Source organism: Numida meleagris, chromosome 1 (genome assembly GCF_002078875.1).
Source record: "Numida meleagris isolate 19003 breed g44 Domestic line chromosome 1, NumMel1.0, whole genome shotgun sequence".
NCBI classification, from domain to species: Eukaryota; Metazoa; Chordata; class Aves; order Galliformes; family Numididae; genus Numida; species Numida meleagris.
This window is the reverse complement of record NC_034409.1, coordinates 74,103,146-74,123,043: the sequence shown is the minus strand read 5'-3', so window position 1 is coordinate 74,123,043 and position 19,898 is coordinate 74,103,146. Positions and strand designations below refer to the sequence as shown.

General features: G+C 46.3%; 1 protein-coding gene across 10 annotated transcripts in view; it reads right to left on the bottom strand.

Moving 5' to 3' along the window:
- Positions 1-12,398, bottom strand: part of RIMKLB (ribosomal modification protein rimK like family member B) — an 89,958-nt gene extending 77,560 nt beyond the window's left edge. For 8 of the 10 annotated variants that reach the window (XM_021394619.1, XM_021394529.1, XM_021394607.1 and 5 more), the window contains exon 1: positions 5,486-7,192. The gene's annotated coding sequence lies outside the window, so the exon portion shown is untranslated. The other 2 variants (XM_021394538.1, XM_021394547.1) reach the window with 2 other exon arrangements.

Genomic DNA, 19,898 nt, shown 5'->3' with positions numbered 1-19,898 from the left:
AGGAGGGAGAGCAAGAGGGAGGGGAAAACAGAGGAAAACGGAGAAGAGAGAGTTAAACTGGGAGGGGGGGAGAAGAGAGGAAAATCAGGGGGAAGAAGGGGGAAAAGGAAAACAGGGAGGGGGGGAGGGAGGCAGGGAGGGAGGAGAAAACCATGAAGGAGGGAAGGAGGGAGGCGAAAACTGGGAGGGAGAGAGGGAAACAGACGAGAACTGAGAGGGAGGGAGGGAGAGAGGGAGGGAAAGAGATGAAAACTGAGATGGAGGCTAGATGAGGAGAAAGGGGAGGAAGGGCAGGCGAGAGTAGAAATCGAGTTTGGCAGATATAGTGGGCAAGAAAGGAAAATGGGGAGGGCAGGCAGGAGGGAGAGTGATGAAAAACGAAGGGGCTGGAGGGAGAGAGAGGGAGAGGAAAACGAGGAGGGCTGTTGGGAGGTAGAGGGGGAGGATGGGAGGGAGAGGCAAATGGGGAGGAAGGTAGAGAGCGAGAGAGATGGGGGGTGCTGGAGGGAGGGTAGGAGAGGAAAACAGGGAGGGAGGGTGGATGAGAGCAAAAAAAACAAGGATGGTGGCAGGGAAGGTGGACAAGAGTGGAAAACAGGGCAGGCAAGAGAGCATGAGAGGAAAATGGGGATGGCAGACAGGAGGGAGAGAGAGGAAAAAGGAGAGGGCAGACGGGAGAGAGGAAAAAGGAGAGGGGGGGTGAGAGGCAGGAGGGAAAGCAAAAAGGGGAGGGTGGGAGGGAGGGAGGAAGGACAACAGGGAGAGAGGGATGGAAAGAAAAGAGGGGGGGTGGTAGGGAGGGAAAAAAGGGGAGGGAAGAAAAATGCAATGGTGGAAAAACATGAGACAGGAGGGAGAGAGAGACAAAAAACCATGAGGGAGCGAGGGAGAGGAACGGCGGGAGTACGGGAGAGTGAGACAAAACACAAGGGAGGGAGGGAGCAAGGGAGTGAGAGAAAAAATGAGGGAGGGAGGGAGCAAGGGGGTAAGGAAAGGTGGGGGCAAGGGAGGGAGTGATTGACAAAAACCAAGAGGGAGGGAAGCAAGGGTAGGCAGGGGCAAGGGAGAGAAGAGAAGGGGCAAGGAAAGGCAGAAGTGAGGGAGAGAGGAAGAGAAACCACAAGGGAGGGAGTGTGAGGAAAGGCAGGAGCAAGATGAAAAATGGCATATGCCTATCCTTCGTACAAGTATTTTAAGGAGCTACAGCATCATGAAGAACTACCCTGGTATCTTAACTATCCTATTAAACAAGTAAGCCTATCCAAAATGCCTTGGATTTGTATTTATCACTCTCCTAACACTTTGTCTCACTTCTTCTGAATTTTATGAAGTTTAACACACGACTATATTAAGTCTCGCATTTCATCATAAGGCAGGTATCTGCAGACTTAAGGTTGCTACCTAAAGATCAAGAAACTCACTTTAAAGCAACCTGTAAGTCTGGTCAAAGCAGAAACAAGTAATCCTAACTACTGAATCCTTTTAACCAACACCAATTTTTTTTTCCACTAGGATAAATACCCTCATTGCTCTAACATTCTGTTCCCAAAAATGGTCTCTATCTACCAATTTCAGTCTGTCCTTATAATCTCTACTTCAATTTTGTAGAAGTCTCATGGAACACAAAATCTTCAATTTACCCTATTGGGTTAAACCTCATAGAAATCCCTCCCGCATTTTTAAGAAAATGGTCCACAAGAAGAAAGCTTGCCTTATAGTCAGATGCACAAAAACATTAAGCTCTTGATCTGGATATGGTTTCCAGTGTTTTTCCACAAAAACCAACACCACCTATTTCAATCTAAAAGACATAGCCCGATACGATGCTGGGTGTGCGTGAAATATTTCCTAATCCATGTGAACATCAATTGCAAAGTAAGTATAATACATATAAAGGGAAAAGCAGATGTTTAAGTGTCTTCTTCAAGATGAACAGTTCAAATACTGTTTTCCTTCAAAGCTACTAAGGTCAACTTAATTTATCGTTCAGTAACTAACAGACTTAGAAAATGAAAAGCAACAAGAAAAAAATAGACTTAACCATAAAAAAGATTAGAAGTAAAACAGCGGCATCTAAGTTCTACAACAGAAAGCAAACTACGTCTCAGACTAGCCAAGCAGTCACTGCTGCATCCACTTCAGAGAGATGCTGTGTGGAACAGATTCTTAGCAATTTACAAAGTGAACTGATGGAACCTCAACTTCAAGCTGTGGCTCTGCTGTATTGCTTAAGCTAAGTTCATTTTGGCATTTCCACAGCAGTTTCTTCCCTTATCCATCATATGCAAACATATTTCCTCCTGCATTCCTTGAATCTGTAATACATCCTTCGCAGCTGTTGTAACAAAAGTAGTCACTGTGCTTCTTTTCTACTTTACATCATAGCAGAATATGTCGTACTGGCGTAATAAGGAATTCATCCAATCATATCAGCTGTCCAAACCTGGAAAGCTGAACACCAGTCTTTTTCCCTTGAAGGACTCTCCTCTTCACACAGACATATTTAAAGACCTGTCTCCAGGAATTAGAGATTTGGATTCCCTTGTCCATTTAGCCCTTGTCCTGTCTTGAACACCAAAAAGCTAAAGGAGAAAAAATGGACTAGTTTCTTTTTGATCATGACGTTTTTTCCCTTATCTGAAACAAGGAATCAATTGTTAGGATATACTAATTCATTTATACATTATTGATAAATGTGTGATGTACAACGTATCTAGTACACAAAAATATTGTTCTATATCCTTTGTACTCAAAACGCAAATACTCAATACATTTCTATATTAATAAACTTAGGTTGTTTCTTCCCTATGGGAATTATAAATGGAATTACAGATGTTTTGCAGCATTAGAAATCAATGTGATCTAGCACTATCTACCTCAGCTACTTAACTTGTGATCTGACATAGCGCTCTGCCGCTGCCCACACTGTGATCCAGGAAACAAGTTATTGGAACAATTATTACCATCATCCTCTCCCAGAATCACCTCATTTTTAGTCCTTGTCTGAGACTCTAGGCTTCAGTTACAGCACAGCACTGTTCAGCTAACAGCGCTTATGGGTTTCAGCAGTTAGAAGGGTAAAACTTAACCTCAGTTCTAGCATACCACTAGGCATGCCTAATCCCTACATGTTAGGATCATAATAAAAATCTCATGGAAGCTGAGAAGAGCAAAAATTGATAGTCATGTCTGCCATAAGAAATAGAGAAGAAGGAAAAATTTAACTCCAAGCACTAACCTCACTATGAACAACAGTGTAGTTTCACATTTATCATTAATGTGCATGCCTGTTTTTTTTTCTTTTTTTTCCCCCTACAGAACAGCGTTATTCGAGTTGGAAAAAGGAATTTTGCTTTACATTTCATCATGAATAAGCTAAGGCTTGAAACTGTGCACGTACTTCCAATAAACCAATTTTCTCTACCATTACAGCAGTTTCTAGAATGCTGTTTAGGAGGCTGCACATTAAGACCTAATGAAGGCCTAAGAACATTCGACAGATACTCCTAAGTTACATTAATGGTGGTACCTCAAGGCAGAATTACAATGGAAATGTTAGATACAACTAGGACTATTCTGAAAGTAATGCCTCCTATTTTATTATGTTGGCCCACAACGTCAGAGGCAGATGGTGGTGGTATGGCAGTAGAGGCTGAGTTTTCCCACACATATTCCATTACATTTTGTTGCCGTGCAACAGATGACAGCTGAGGGACAGTCTGACAAAATGGCATCTGACATGGAAGTGTGTATGAAGCAAAGGTGCATCACTGAATCCTTCCTTGTAGAAAAAAATTACACACACTGACACTCATTGTTGCTTGCTGAATGTTCCTGGAGACCAAAGAGTGGATGCCAGCACAGTGAGGCAGTGGGCAATGTGCTTCAGCAGTGGCGACAGCAGGTAACCTCCACAGGTGTAGATTTTTACGAGCGCTACGTGCAGGCTCCTGTTCATCGCCGTTGAAAATGCATAGCTAATTGTAATGACCATGTAGAAAAATAGTGTTTTGTAGCTGAGAATTTTCTCTATCAAATAGTGTTACTGCGCTCTTTGTATCTGCTGGAGTTTCCATGGAAATAAACAGGAGGCACTACTTTCAGAGTGAGCTGTACAGACTGGTTGATTAGTTAACTAAGGTCTGTATGATGGGTCGTATGCTGCACGTGTGCCACGGATATCTGTCTCACTCTAGTGAGGAGAATAGAGCATTATTCCAAACACCCATAAAGACAACTTTCCTATGTTATAGGGAGAGCAGGTCTAAAAATGGTTCACATCTCTTTCTAGCATAAAGAACAATTAATCCTGTTCCCCACCCAGATACCAGAATAACAATTATCTAAAGAAACACTTAAGGAAATATTTATGGTCGAATATAGAGAGATAAAACTGACATCTTAAACCACTTCTAAAAGTGCTTTATAAAAATAAACGCAATGTAAATCAATTCATTCCTGACACTGCTCCTCCATGGTGATGCTTAAGGACAACCTCAAGAAAAATTCCTCTCCTGCCTACCAGAGACTAGTTTTCATAAAACTGCCACATAATTGTTTGAGCATCTTCGGAGAAAGCCTATTTTTAAAAGTGAAAAATCTGAAAATCTAGAATATTTATTTAAATGCATTTTATATAATATACTGAGCAACTGCAGTACAACTCATCAAGCCCTGCTGCATTATCATCCACCCTCTGTACATGCACTGTAGAATTTAAAGTCACTGCAAGCAGGCAAACCCCAAACACACCTCCCCAAAAGCACAGCCCGATATTCACCTCCCTTGCCATGCAAGATTTGTAGAGTCATAACACATAGAAATGTATTAATCACTCTTATTCTTCACCAGTACAATCCCCCACTCCCATCGACTGGCAAATGCATTCCTTACGATGGCGTTCACCTGCTCTCCCCTACCTTTGCACTGAGCAATGTTAAAGATGCTAGTATAGCAATCCTTCTAGCCACAACTGCCTCTAAAACGTGGGCATCCACACCACCAGCCTTTCCTCACATATGTTCACGCCTGCAAGTAGGTGGTAACATTCCTCATTCACACACCCCAGGTCCTAATCTCCAAGGAATAATCTGCCCTCTTCCCTCTACACCAGGCAAGGCAACATCAGCTGGTCAACAATGGCCAAGATCAGCTATCTTTCCACTTCAATCTCAGTATTTTTTTTTGTCTATAACAGGCTCACAGATTTTTCACCCCCCTTCACCGTGCGTGTGCACACCCACGCAAATAAAACATACGTTTCCTCCCACATCAGCTGTTTTTCTGAAAGAGAGGTTCTTCCATCTCTGTCCAGGTTCCTCTGCAGTGTGGTACCGTACGCTCCTCTCCTCCTGATCTGTGTATGCAAGCCTGTTCTCCCTCCTCCCTTCCCCCACCCTACTCAGTCTGTGCATGCTTCTCCTAGTGCCTGTGGTGGGGGAAGGGAGACATGCACTGCATCAATGAATGGACTGAAAAGACTTACCCGAAATTGGGTGAGGAAGGAGAAGACGACAAAAAAGATGCCAAAAGATAGGTGGGCGCTTCCTTCGGTGTGCCAAGTGCTGCTTCAGTCTTGGCTCCTTTAACGAGGTCACGTGTCTCCGTAAGCACCCCTTTTCCTGAATCCCCTATTGCTCAAAAAGGGAGGGCAAGGAAGTCTCCTGGATGCCTCTCTATGCTGCACTCCAAATATACTAATAAAGCTCCTGCAGCAAGCAAGAAATAACGTTCTCCTGGTACTATAACAGGCAATGCTTAGGTGATGCCTTAAGGACCAAGGTAGATTTCTGTGGGGAAGAGGGTGAGTAAATTCCCAAGCCGTACTCCCCTATGGGAGAAGAGGGATAGGAAAGAAGAATAATACTGGTGGAGAGCAGTAGCTTAGTATGTAATCCTTGTGTCTCAACTTTATCAGAACTAAACCTCTAAATTAGTCTGAAGACACCGACACCTAGGGAAGAAAAAGAAACACCCCTATTAGACATAAACAAACATACAAAGACATATAGTAAACAAATTTCAAAGGAAGAAAAGGTATTATGCAAGACAACAAGCAGAACGAAAAGAAAAAGATCTGATGAACCACTTAGGCAAAACGTGCAACTTCAAATGATTTCCAGAAATACAATATCACAGACACCCATTTTAAGAGGGAAGAAAAAAAGGAAAAAAAAAACAGAAACTAAAGCAGTTTGTTCACTTACTGAGGAATGTGTACTTACTTAAAGGAAAGATAAATCTGTATCCACACATAAAACATGAAGAACTATTTTAAAATCTAAGAAAAGCATTCATGCTTATTTGCGTGACTCTTTAAACACCCCCCCAAGAAGAGCATTTAGAATTTCAATATGAAGACTGCAGAAAAGTACATTACAGGACAGAAGCATAATCCTACACATTAGATCCCCCTCTCCAACAGAATGCATCCTTTATAAACAGTGGCACAAAAAGAGAATTTAGAAGCTTGTTTAAATGACTGAGTTAATTAAAGCATAACAATCGCACACTCTGAAGATGGAAATCCTGGTAGATCCTAAGCCATCAAACCATCAACATGCAATTAGTTCCTTAAACGTTAGGGGAAAAAAATAAAAAAAGAGAAGAAACCTAGTTGTAAAGATTCCATTCTAAGTCTCAACGACAGACACACACTCCCACCTAAATCACGTGAAAAGCTGTCCCCAACAAACACAGGTTTTTGCATTCAGGCACACGGGAGCGGTTTTCGCCCCACCTCAGCGGCTGCTTATACACACCAGCGCGTGTGTGCACGCACAAGGCGTGCAAGAGCGCGTGTGCAAGCACGGAGAGGAAGGCAAGACGCGAGCAGACCTACCCCAACGCGCACACGCGGAGCACGATCCGATCACAGAAAGCGCGGGGTGCGGCGCGCCTTACAGCTGGGGAACAGGGAAGCACGAGGTGCGACCGCCCGCCTCGCGCAGAAAGACCCTGTTTTTCTCTAAGAAACGGCGTCGTGAAGCCACCAAGCCGGTGCCTCGGCTGGCCTGTCCGCACGGGCGCGGTGGGAAGGGGCGGGCAGGTCGCAGCGCTGCCCGCCTGGGCGCCCGGGGATGCACAATCACCACAGGCACTGCGCTGCGCGAGGCGGCGGGGCGGAACGATCCCAACCCCCAGGCAGAGAGGACCCCACCCCCGGGCTCACATCCGCTCAGCCCGATGTCTCACCCACCCCGTGCTCGTGCTCACACGGCCCGCACGCCCCGCCGACGCCCGCCTCAGCGTCGCCCGCGGGGCCGGACCGAGGCCCGGGCAGGCGGCGGCGTGATAAGGGCTGCGGAGAGGCTCGCCCCTTCCTCCCCCTCCTTGCGGGCAGCAGTCACTCAGCGGCGCGGTCCTAAAGGGGAGTGGGCTCGGCCTCCGCCTTCTCCCTCCTCGGACTCCCTCCTCCCCGCGGCTGGGGAGAGCGGACGGCCCGTGCCGGCTACTCCCCGCACCGCCGCCACCTCCGCCCCCCGCGGTCGCCGCTCCGGCCAGAGAGCGGGCGCCGCCGCCTCCCGCGCTCTCTCCTGCCGCTCGACTGACGGATGGATTGAAGCGGCGGCGGCGCTAACGGCCGAGTATGGCCAGGACGCGCGCGGAGAAGAGGGCGCGAGGCGGGGCGCCGGGAGGAGGCGGGGGAGGCAGGAAGGCAGGCCGCGCGCTCCCGCCGGTCGCCACGCGCGCGTCCCTCAGGCGCAACGGCCGCCACTGCGGCTGCCGCACCCGCACGGCCCGGCCGTCCTCCCGCCCCGCCCCGACTAAGGGCACGCCTGCGGTGCCTTGCGCCGCCTCCCGGCTTCCGCGGCCTGGCGACGGCAACGACCTTCCCTTTGGTACTCTTCCGTCTACGGCGGGCTAGATATGCGGTCGTACTGCGCTCGCGCCGCTGTGCCCCAGGCCCGGGACGAGACAAAAAGGGCTCAGGCAGCAGTGGCGCGGCTCTGCCCAGCCTCTCCAGCAGCTATGCGAGGTACTTCCAGCCAGGCTGCTGCGTTCCACGGCTCCGGCTGCTTGCTCCCAGGGCGGACGTGCCACTATCACCCTGCCACTGCGGGGTACTGGCAGCATGGTGCAGGTTAAGCGGCAAACGTCAGGTGGCATGACAAAACGTATGATGACTGTCGTGCTTTTCGCGGCTGCTGCTTCACATGGCACGTACAGCCAAAACCTTTGTCCTTTGTACAGCAGATAAACGTGTGACATATCCCACACACTACTGCCATACATCATCATGTTTGACATAACCAGTATATCACCTGGGCTGCACTGTTGCTATCATTTGTCTAACTGCTGGCAACAAATTAGTATGACACATTCAGTGTGTTAACCAACACCTTGTTTATCAGTTTCTGTAGCACACCTACTCAGCTTCCTCCATAACACACTACAAGACACATATTAGTGCATATTAGGTATGTTTCATGGTGAAAGCGTGCTGCCTCCCAAATGCATGCCGGGCACACTTTGACATATCATATCTGACGCATCAATGACCCTTTCTCTTCCCCATCTCCTATACTTTCATGCAGGATTGAATTTACACTTTCAACATGGCAGTACACATTGAAAGTCCCCTAACTTCTACCTTACATCTGCTAATGATCTTAATTCCTTCTCAGGAATGGCATGACTAAAATACTCCCTGTATGAAACTCTCATACCTTACAACCCCAGTACAACTGGCTGGCTAGTCACCACAACTATTAATAGAATAGTCCCAAGAATTTCTCAACTATGCTATTAATTCATTTGACATGTGCTGTGTTTACAGCACACCCAAACTACTGCCCCTCAAGCACCACAAGGCATGTACACAAATTGCACACAACAGACTGTAACACAGTGGTCTCCATTCCATCGATCACCACAGAACGATGGAAGAGCTGAAGGTGACAGGCATCTCTGGAAGCTGTTGAGTGCAGCCCCTTGCCCTCACTAGGGTCAGACAGAGCTGATTGTCCAGATTCATGCCTAGTTCCATCTTGAGCATCTCCAAGAAGCTCCACAATCTCTAGGATTTGACCACCCTCACATTAAAAATATTTTTTTTTTAAATCAGCAACTTTTAAATGGAGTTTCTTGTTTTTCAGTTTGTGCCCAGTGAATAGACTGCTCACTAAGTACCACTGAACAGTCTGCTTTCACCTTCTTCACTCCCTCCCTTCACATATTTATACATAGTGATGAGAACCCCTGAGCCTCCTTCTCTCCTCCTGGCTGAGCAGCCCCAGTTCTTGCAGAATCTGCGTGTATGAGATGCTCCAAGTCCTTATCCACTGTATCTAAAGCAGTCTTATCTTTGCAGGACCTGTTGAATATGTCCATGTCTCTCATACCGAGAAGCCCAAGAATGGATAAAGTCATCCATATGCAGCCTCACCAGGCTTCAATACACAAACAAGACATATTCAACTTAATGTCCTGACCTTGTCCTGTAGGAAATTCTTATTCATCAAACTTAATAATCTCTGGATAAAACACAAAATATCTGTGTCAAAGGGAAACAACATATATATTGTTTAACAGTGTGTTACACTCTCAACTTTTCAAAGATGGGACATACCCACTTGGTCAAATGTGCTGTTCCCTAACACTCATTCTAATAATCTTGCAAGTAAACAACCTGCTCTCCTCTGCCTTTTAAGAATTAACCCTAACCACCTTAATTCTCCCAACTGAAAGGCAGACACTTATATACTCCATGTCTCCCCCGTGTAATTCGCCTACACTTGATGCATCCAGAACTGTTTCAGAGAGGCTGTAAAACCTGCAGTTGCAGGATAAAGAGATGTGCCATCCAAACCTCTTATGCAGTACCCTCTATGTTTAACTGACATGGTGGAATTGATTTCCACAGCGCTCATGTATATATCCCTATTACAGAATGTCCTAAAATCTGATGCAACGTTCATTCAGTCATACTGCAGAATGATGTACCACAGTATCATACGTTCCTATTTTGTTACACCTGCTGCAGTGTTACAGCTGATAGCTAAAACACACCAACACAAACATCACTGAGCATTTTTAAGACTGCCTTTACTGAAGGGTATGTATGTTTGTTCATTTGGTTCTGCAAACATGCTAGTTCTACTCCCCAAACCTCAGGCATGATTCAGGCAGCTCTTCTGAAAACTTTCTGCCTAGTGAGTAGGCTATGGAAAGGGCTACCTCATGGATGACACTGGTGACCAGCATCCCCATTTACCCAGAATATCACCTGATGCACTGCCCTCCTCTATGCTTAGGTGGCTTGCCAATATTTCTGGCTCCTTAATAGTCAGTCTATGGCTGCAAGCCAGAGATCACTTCTGGATTCCAGGTTCCCATCTGCCTGACTCTGCACAACAGTAAAGGAAAAACACACTACTACTCATTTAAACACCAAAGAAAACTACTTGAGAGAAGGAGGTAATTGTAGGCAAATCCCCCTGGGGTAAATAAACATAAATAAATAAAACACAAAAATGCCAAACAGTTTTTGGTTTTTTTTTAGTTTTATATTAGCAAAACAACATATTCTTTGGCAGAATTACTGTATTCTAAGCTTTCTGGAATAGAGTTCACACATACTTCAAGTTCACATTTTCAAAAGCTCCAGTTTCACCTTGTGAGGTGGAAAGGTTTGTTTACACAAGAAATTTACTAACAAAAATCTACTGCGCTATTACTACTATACTGAAGATGTGTGTAACGAAGACACATTTAGCATACGTTTCAGAATAAGAATTCTTCTAGATTAATGTTTGCTGTTTTAAAAACAATATAAATCAAGAAGAGAATGTGCACATTAGGATTTACATAGCTGTAACTATAGTGATGTATGCCAGATACATAGCAGATTTTTTTTCTTTTACATTCCCTTAAGCAGACAAGGTTTAAGGCAGGCGCCCCTGCTTCCCAAACATAACTAGCAGTTTGTAGAAAGAACTGCACAGCTGGGAAATTCTGCAATGTAGATTTTGGTGCACAGAAATACATGTTTGGTTATAAGACATCTGAAAGAAAGTCATTCCACAAGTACAGGAAAGACGCTCAGCTTGGTGATGTTAAAACATTTGATCTACACCTCAAACTGTTCAGGATATTTCATATGGATCTCATGATTATTAGCAAGAATTTATTCCACCAACTAACATTTGCCTTCTCAGCTCTCTTCCATGCAAAATGTAGCCACTGATTACCTTTATTACTTTTTTTTGAGCTGCTAGAGTTCTAGTACACTGAACTCGGGCACAGCCTTTGACTTTGATGGAGTCAGTTGAAAGAGGAGGATGGCTAACACCTCTCTAGAATAGTTTCCCATGATCTAGAAACTTAAGTTATTTTGGAGGGTGTCCTCAAATTCTTTTGCTTTTTCTCTGAAGCACTGAACAGATGAAAGCACCAATTTACTGCTCAGAATATTCTCACCCAGGACATGCCCACTGCTTCAGAAGCTTTTGAGGTGTTTTTTCTAAACAGTTGTTACTGCAGCTGAGCTGTGTGTAGATGTTATACTTTTTTTTTTTTTTCTTTTTTTGGTCAGCAAAGGTGAGGTCTCTAATCACTTATAAATCTGTTCTTACAGATTTATTCTGTTCTCACTGATAGCGGAAGGAAAACATTTTCTAGTGCCCTCAATGTCAGTGGTCCAGAAGACTGCCTAGTTTTAGTTTTACCCTTCAGGAAATAAATTGTATTATCAGCAAAGAATGGATGCCTCTGCACACTAAGCATTCCTGACACCCTTCTTTCGAGATTTTTCCCATGCACTCTGAAATGGAGAAGGACTAGTCCAAAGCCTTAATGTATGCAAAATCTGATTTCACGGTTGATTCCATGAAACATCTTTTGTCACTGGGTGTACTAAAAATGCAGAACAGCTGTTTAGTTCTGAAGCCAAAGTCTGCAGGGCATTATTCTGTTACTGACATCAGAAAGTTCCATATACTGTCTCTGTTTGAGTGTATGAGACTGTGATGAGAAAAATGGTAAAAAAAATCTAGCCTGCAAAAGTTGTAAAACCTAACTATTTATATCAGCTTGCTTAAGCCCGTACATCACCAGTGTCTGCAGTGGCTACAAATTTGGCCAAATCTCACAGTGATGTTTCTGCTTCCCACTTGGATGGCTAAGTGATAAATAAAAAATATAAGGCAAGGTAAAAATGCCTTTGTTCACACATGAATGCTTGGGTTCACACGTGGACTCAGATGCTCCCATGGAGGGAAACAATTTTTGGACTGTCTCTCAGTGAGAAAGTAGCTATATCATTCTTGTTTCACACTAGGCAAAATGAGAACGATACATAATTGTGCAAAATGACCTTGAATTTCACAAAACCACAGACTCTCCTTGGTTCCAACTCTTATACTAGTTCTTGTTCTGAATAAGCCACTGTATGACAGCAGAAACAGAGAGACCGCAGCCAGGGGAGCAGACTCACGGTGAGAGCAGTGTGCCATGAGCTCCAGGTTCCTGATGCAGCCAGCTGCTTCCAGCTCCAACCTCTAGGACTGTGACAAACAGCACCACACATCCCCTTGAAGGGCAAGGCATCCAGATTTGCGCACTGACCCACACCGCACGTAACCCACCCTCATCACGCCAAACCCACCGCTGCGACCCAGCACGTCCCGCCCGCCGCCCCCACACCGAGGCCCACACTCCCAACTGGTTGCCCTTTCCCCATTGGCCGCACCACACCTCGTTGCGCGCAGTGCTCCCAGCGAGCGAGCAGCATTTCTTCCCGTAGCAGCCGCAACCGCGGCAGGCAAGCAAAGGCCGGCAGCGGGCCGGAAAGACCGAGGTGCTGACGGCAAGAGCCACGCGGTGCGTGCACCGGACCGCAGGCAGGCACCGCTCGACGGGCCTTGAGACCGCATATGCGGCACACACACCCTCGGCAGCGGAGCACGCGCGCGCCTATCTGGCCTGGCGCGAGCGTGTGGAGGCGTGTGGTTGCGTGCGACTGCGGACCGCCCCTGTGTGCGGTCTCAGTTGTCAGCCCGCTCCGCTGGCGGTAGCAGCCGGCTGGAACCGGCGGCGGTAGAGGTCGGTCTGCGGTCTCCCGGTCTGCGGTCTCCCGCTCCGCTGCACCGTGTCCCCACCGCGTCAGGGATCGCTGTCTGAGCTCAGAAAATGCTTACGCGGCAGAGGCGCCGACGGGTTGGGACCGGTATACAGGAGTTGTATACCGGTCGTTTGTCCCCGTTTCTAACCCTTTCTTTCCTCACTTAGCAGTGGGGAGGGAGCAAGCAGGCTGATCAGGCGGGAAATAATTCCTGTGGTGTGAACGCTGAGGCAATACAAACGGCAGGAGAGGGACTGAAGCCGTGGTACAGTTCTTCCTAAGGGAGGAGTGGGAGCCCCGTTGTGCCCCAGAGCCTGAAACCAGGACTGGAGAAGCCTGAAGAGCAGTGCTGAGGGGCCGGCAGGGCTCCTGCATGGAAGCGGCCGTCCGGAGCTGGCGGGGGAAAGCACGCATCGCAGTGATGGGTAATGGAAAGGGCAGGGGCTTCTGCTGCCCTCCTGGGCACCGTCTGAACGGAAAGACACAAAGCAGCTGAGACAGGCAGTTATACACGGAAACAAAGGGGCGGATGAACAACAGCTGGCGGGCTTCAAGCCCTGCTGCATAGCCAGCTCTAAAAGAGAGCAGTACATCTCTCCCTGCTAAGTGCAGTTACACTGCATAGAAACAGGGAACAGCACTGAGGAGCTGGACAAAGGGGAAAAGGTAACCCTTGAGGGATGTGATAATTCAGAAGGAAAGTGTTTCCTGTCTCCCTTCTGTCTCTTCTATTCATCTACCTGGCTCCTCTTCCCCAGCTATTTTTCTCACTCTATCCATTTTTCCTCTACCAAGTTGAGAAAGTTTTTTTTTTCCCCTTCTTTCTCCCTTTGTTTATTTCCAGATCCTTTCCCTCTTTTTCATTCCTGTTCTGCCCTCTTCTGTGTCTCGTTCCCCATTTTCTTTTGATGAATGCTGTTGCAGTGATGACTTGCAATTTCAGTGCCTGTTGGGAAGGTTATGATGCAGCCACAGGGTGGCTATACCTTGCAGGCACTTTGCCACATTTAACCTGAAGGAGAGATGTTTATGAGTCTTAAGAGCATGCTGTTTCTCCCAGTCGTTTTGGTGTTTTCCTTCAGTGCCCAGCAATTCTGTGTCCGGAACTGATGAGTCAGTGTTACAGGAAATGTTTTTCTTCTCCCATTTGTGGAGAGCAATTTCTTCTGCTCTGCAGTAAGCCAGTGAAGGAGATGAAGGGCGGCAGGCGCAAGTACCTCAGCTCTTGCTCTCCCCCCTTGGCAGGGTGTACACCATGACAGACTCAGTGCCCCGAGGCTACCCGCAGTGCATGATCCCCTTTCCCCGCTCTCCTTGCAGCTGGCATTGTGGGGATGGAATAGTCCTGCAGGGGGGCAGAATTGGGTCAGCGTGGCTGGAAACCGCAGCTGGTGCAGCGCGATTCCGGATGGCGGGGAGGGAGGTGGTTGTACAGGCAGCCAGCAGGAGCCAGAGGGGAAAGTACGAGACAGGGCTTCATGTCGGAAGGGGGTTTCTCCGGCAGGTTGCAAGGGGACAGCCTCCTGCAGCTGGGCAGGCACTCTCGTCCTCCTGAGCTGCAGCTCTGCCGCGTGTCAGCCCCACTCCCTTTGAAAGCGCTGCACCGCAGCCCTGCAATCCCCGGTCTGGGGAAGGCACAACGGAGACCTGACACTGCACTGGCACTGAGCTGGGTCTGGGTGCAGCAGGAGGAAGTCCACCGAAGGAGAGAGGATGGAGGGTGATGGAGAGAAAGATACTGAGGGGAGAAGGGAAACTGTGTGGAAACAGAGAAAAATCTGGCCAGCGAATAATGAACATATGGAGAAGCATAGAGAAAAAATGAAGAGGAGAAGCACAAGGCAAGAACGAGTAATGTTTCAGCGCTTGTAGTCGGTGCTGTGGAGACGTTGTCTGCATTCCCTGTGGTGCCCAACAAAAAGGGCACACCCTCCTTGCCAAAATCCACATGGCAACAAAGCTGCTGCAGCCAGATGCTGCCACCACGCTTACCATCACCAGTACTCAGAGATACTAATGTACCTCACTGCTGCCCAAAGGCACCCTTCAGAGTACAATGGAAGCGAACTTCAGTAAGGTTTGCAGTTCACCTTGTTTGATTGACCTTTTAAACGTACCTACATTTCAATGTTGCCTCCCCTGTTACAGCTCCAAAGAAATTCAGGTTCTAAGAGCTGTGTTCTTTTACCATTGCTGTGCAACCCAAGCCTTACTTTCTCTCTCCCCCCTCCTCTTTCTCCCTCTCTTCCATTTTCCCTTTGCTTTTCTATTTTCTGTCTGTCTCCCCAGCGCCCTGTGGCAGCCTTGCCTATGCTGCTTTTTCCCATCTTTGGCTCAGCCTCCCTTCAGACCATGTCTCTCCAGGCTGCTCAGCCAGAGCCAGAAAGGTGCAGCCTGCAGAAACGCCCTCCTAGACATCCCCCCCTTCCCCATATTGCACTCCCTCTCCTCTGTCTCCACCACTCCCCACTCTACCCTTCCAGTCCTGATACTGGCAACCTGTCTTCTCCCTTCACTCCCCATCCCTCCCCTCCTCTCCCTGCAGTACTCCCAGCCCTTGCTGCAGTGTGATCCATCACTCCCAGCCAGGGTCCCCATGCAGGGCTGGGGGTGGGCAGGAGCATAACTGTCTTCTTTGCTGAGTAAGAAATGCCATGAGAACACGGAAGCTTCTGCAACTGAAACCTTCTGTCTGCTTCTAGCTATTTATTCAGTTACTTATTTAGCCTCTTTGTTTTCAAAGACAAAAAATATTTCTGCCAACATTCCAGTGGAGGTTACTGAACAGAAACCGGGGAGACAGAGAGAAAGCAGAGTTGGAAAAGCTCAGACAGAGAAACTGGGAGAAAACGCAGGAGAAAAAAAATAGAAAAGAGAGGGGGAAAAAAGGCATGCACAGAAGAGGAGAGAAACAAAGGAAGAAATATGGAGATAAAGAGGGGAAGAAAAAATATTAAATACAGGAAAAAAAAATGTAGGGGGAAAAATGGATGAAATTAGAGAGAATACCCAAGATAGCAGGTGAGGAAGTGGAACTAAAGGGTACAATAAGTAGCCAAAGGCTTGCTAAACAGACTAGGTTGTTATGAAGAAATAGCATTTGTATACTAAAACAGGCAAACCGAGCATGTTTTGATTTCAGTGCAAATATTCTATATAGCTGCATGCAAATGAAATTCTAGTACATTTTTATTCTGAGAACAATTACAAATGAGGAAATAATAAATTAATGGTTGAATTATTTTTTAATTACAAAATAGGTATTAGGGCAGCTGCATCACTGGATAAAAGCAGAAAATATTAGAATAAAAACTAATTGCTGGGGGGTAGTCACCTGTGTTGTTTTCTTTTTACAGATATCTTGTTTATATTGGTGCAGAATGGTCTACTTTTAGTGCTGTTTTAGCTGAGATTAGTTAAATTAGTACGGTCCCTTTCCCTTTAAATGCATGCATATCACATTTGGACATTTTTGTTAGCATCATATGCCTTGGTTTCAGTCTGCCTTCAAATCAGAATAGTGACTACACATGGGAAAGGACAGAGAAAATCTGAGTAACCTAAGCTATACTTATAGAAGAGACAGCAGTTTATGTTTATTGTAGTTGCAGTAATGCCTAAAATCTTCATTTGCTCAAATTCCCGTAACGTCAATTGTGGAATAAAACATAACTGAGAATTTAAAAAATAAATCAGGCTTTACAGTCTCTGTGGAGGAATGGGAAATAGAGGGGTAAAAACCAGAAAGGTGGTGGTTCCTAATTTTTCATATAATATAAACTCTTATCACTTTATCTGCTCACATGTAGCATCATTTGCATTTCTTCCACACAGTACAATTGCTGTTCTCCCTTCTTACCTCCTTCCAGCAGCAGGGTAAGTGCTGTCATCACTGACACCAAAAAGGACTTCAACTGTTTGTGTATTTTGGATGTGGACAGATTTTTTCAAAAGCCCTTACAATAGATGTTTTTCTAAATGTTATAAAATGTAAAGCAAACCATCACACTTGTCCCCATCTCTGATTATGTTTAAAAGCTTATAGGGGTATCACTTTTTTTTTTTTTTTAAACTAAAAAGTGCTTAAACTGGGCATTACTGGCTATCCTGCTTTCATTGCATCTTGTAGCAGCCAGTGCTTTCCCAGACTCCCACTACTGGAATCCGTGGTGAACGAGAAGCTGGACGTGAGTCAGCAGTGTGCGCTTGCAGCCTGGAAGGCCAACTGCATCCTGGGCTGCATTAAAAGAGGAGTGGCCAGCAGGGAGAGGGAGGTGGTGGTCTCCCTCTACTTGGCTCTTGTGAGGCCCCATCTGGAGTACTGTGTCCAGGCCTGGGGCCCCCAGCACAAGAAAGACGTGGAGCTCTTGGAACAGGTCCAGAGGAGGGCCACCAAGATGATCAGAGGGCTGGAGCACCTCTCCCATGAAGAAAGGTTGAGGGAACTGGGCTTGTTTAGCTTGGAATAGAGAAGGCTCCCGAGAGACCTCACTGTGGCCTTCCAATACTTGAAGGGAGGGTATAAACAGCTGGGGGTACAACTGTTCACATGGATGGATAGTAATACGACAAGGAGGAATGATTTTAAAGTAAGACAGGGGAGGTTTAGGTTGGATGTTAGGAGGAATTTTTTTACTCAGAAGGTGGTGAGGTGCTGGAACAGGCTGCCCAGAGAGGTTGTGGATGTCCCATCCCTGGAGGCATTCAAGGCCAGGTTGGATGTGGCTCTGGGCAGCCTGGTCTAGTGGTTGGCGACCCTGCACTCAGCAGGGGGGTTGAAACTAGATGATCATTATGGTCCTTTTCAATCCAGGCCATTCTATGATTTTATGAATCAGGAGGGTACGTGAGGATCCCAGGATGGTACACATCTCAGCGCCATAGCATCTGAACAGCAGGATGGCCTGCTGAGCATGTGATTTCTGAAGCTGCTTTGCTTGGGAATAGGGTTAGGCCAGCACTTGGCTTTGGCCTGCTAGAAGAAGTGAAACTGCCAAAATTTGTCCTGTCTACTACTAAACTAGGACTATTAAATGACAATAAAATGGTACAAAAGTCTGAGCTTCAACTAAGGCCTCAAGTAGTGATGAGAAAGCTCAGATGTGACTTTATCACCACCAGATCAGCTCTGGTGAACTTTCTGAGCAAGTTTAAAACATTCTTACTTTCTAACACCTGCTTCGCTTGCAGCCAGAGGATGGTTTTGCAGCCTCAGTACTAGATTGGTTGTTGAGCAGAACCAGAATAACCACTTACAGTCTGGAGTCCTGAACACACATTACATGTCAATTCACAGAAACAGCTCAGGAGATATTTCAAGAGAAGATCCTTTCCTCCTGGAGCTGCAGAGGCAGCTGGTTGCAGATGAGGTGTGAACAGGGCAGTGACTTCTTTAGCCAGATCTAATTATTGCTCTCTGATGGGAGGATTCATCCTGCTAACTTTGCTCCAGGACTTGTGAAGAGATGGGAGAAAGGGAGGAGGAATCAATGTCCAAAACTGCTACTGTCATTTAACTTGTTGCCATAGTATATCTGTACTTAAAACTGGCACTGGTTTGATTAAAGATGATGTTTCTACTTGGTCCAAAATCTATATGAATGAACATAACTGGCCTTGAAAGAGAGACTTGCATTTTTGATACACTTAAAGCATTATAATGTCTCCCTGTGAGAACAGTCTTGGAGAAAGGACCCTTAAAAGCCACTTTTAAGCTCAGCTGCTTGAAGAAAGATGAGTTCCCAAAAGACATGTGAAGTAGGCAGGAGAACACTGGCCCTGAGACAGTGTGAGGGACCAGAAAGGAAAGGTGTTTCTGGTAGTAGAAACTGCAGAAAAAGCAGAAAATGGAATGCTGAAGCAGAGCAAGGAAGAAGGAACATCCTGGCGACTTCTCCCTACAGGCTTGTTGGCCATGAGAAGCCTAAATAACAAGGCCATTATCACTGAACAGCCAAGAGCTCAGTGATTGCCTATTCTCATTCTTCACAAGTGTTGAACTGATTCAAAGAAGCTGAGCATGTATTAATTAGTTTCATGGATTCCCTTAGGGTATGATGTGACCGCAAGACATTGCAAGGCAAGCCTGCTTGTTTGGAAATGAAGTGGTGAGGAATCCCTTATCCTTGTAGACACAAACAACATAAAGCATAACTATCACTCAACAAGAGGTGCAGTGTTCCCCTTTCTGCAGTGAACTAGGTATGAAGTCAGAGTTGAACCTCCCAAAACTGGGGACAGATGGATCAGGCTTTGAGCTCATGCCCCCTCCCCACTGATGACCTCAGCTACAACAGTGAGACAGCTGCAGGATAGTCTCAAACCTCAGATGTGGAGCCCATCAGAAACAAGAAGTCATCAGTGTACATTCCAAGAAAACTCATTTCACCAGCACCAATTCAAATAACCAGCTAGTACTGCCTTACTGAATGATACACTCAAACATCTTAAAGCAGTTTGTTAATTTCTTATCACTCAGGTGTAACTTACTGTGAGGATATGCAAAGACCAGAGACAGACAGAGTGAATTCAGCTGGCATTTAAATGCCTCTCCAGGACCTTTGCAGATGATGTGCACCTGTCTGCTGAGATGCAGTCATCTCTGGGGGTGAAATGCACCAGGAGATTTTCATTTTTGGGAAGGCTGATTTTGTGTCTCATCCAAAATATCATGCTACCATTGCTATAGCATCCTCATGCCATACTTGAAACAAGCACTTACAAAGAACTTCTTGCTGAATCACTGTCATTGCATCTCTTCGTAGGTAAACACATACAGGTGCTGGAGTCATCTCAGTTTAGGGAATATGTGTATGGATGTGGACACATTTCCTTT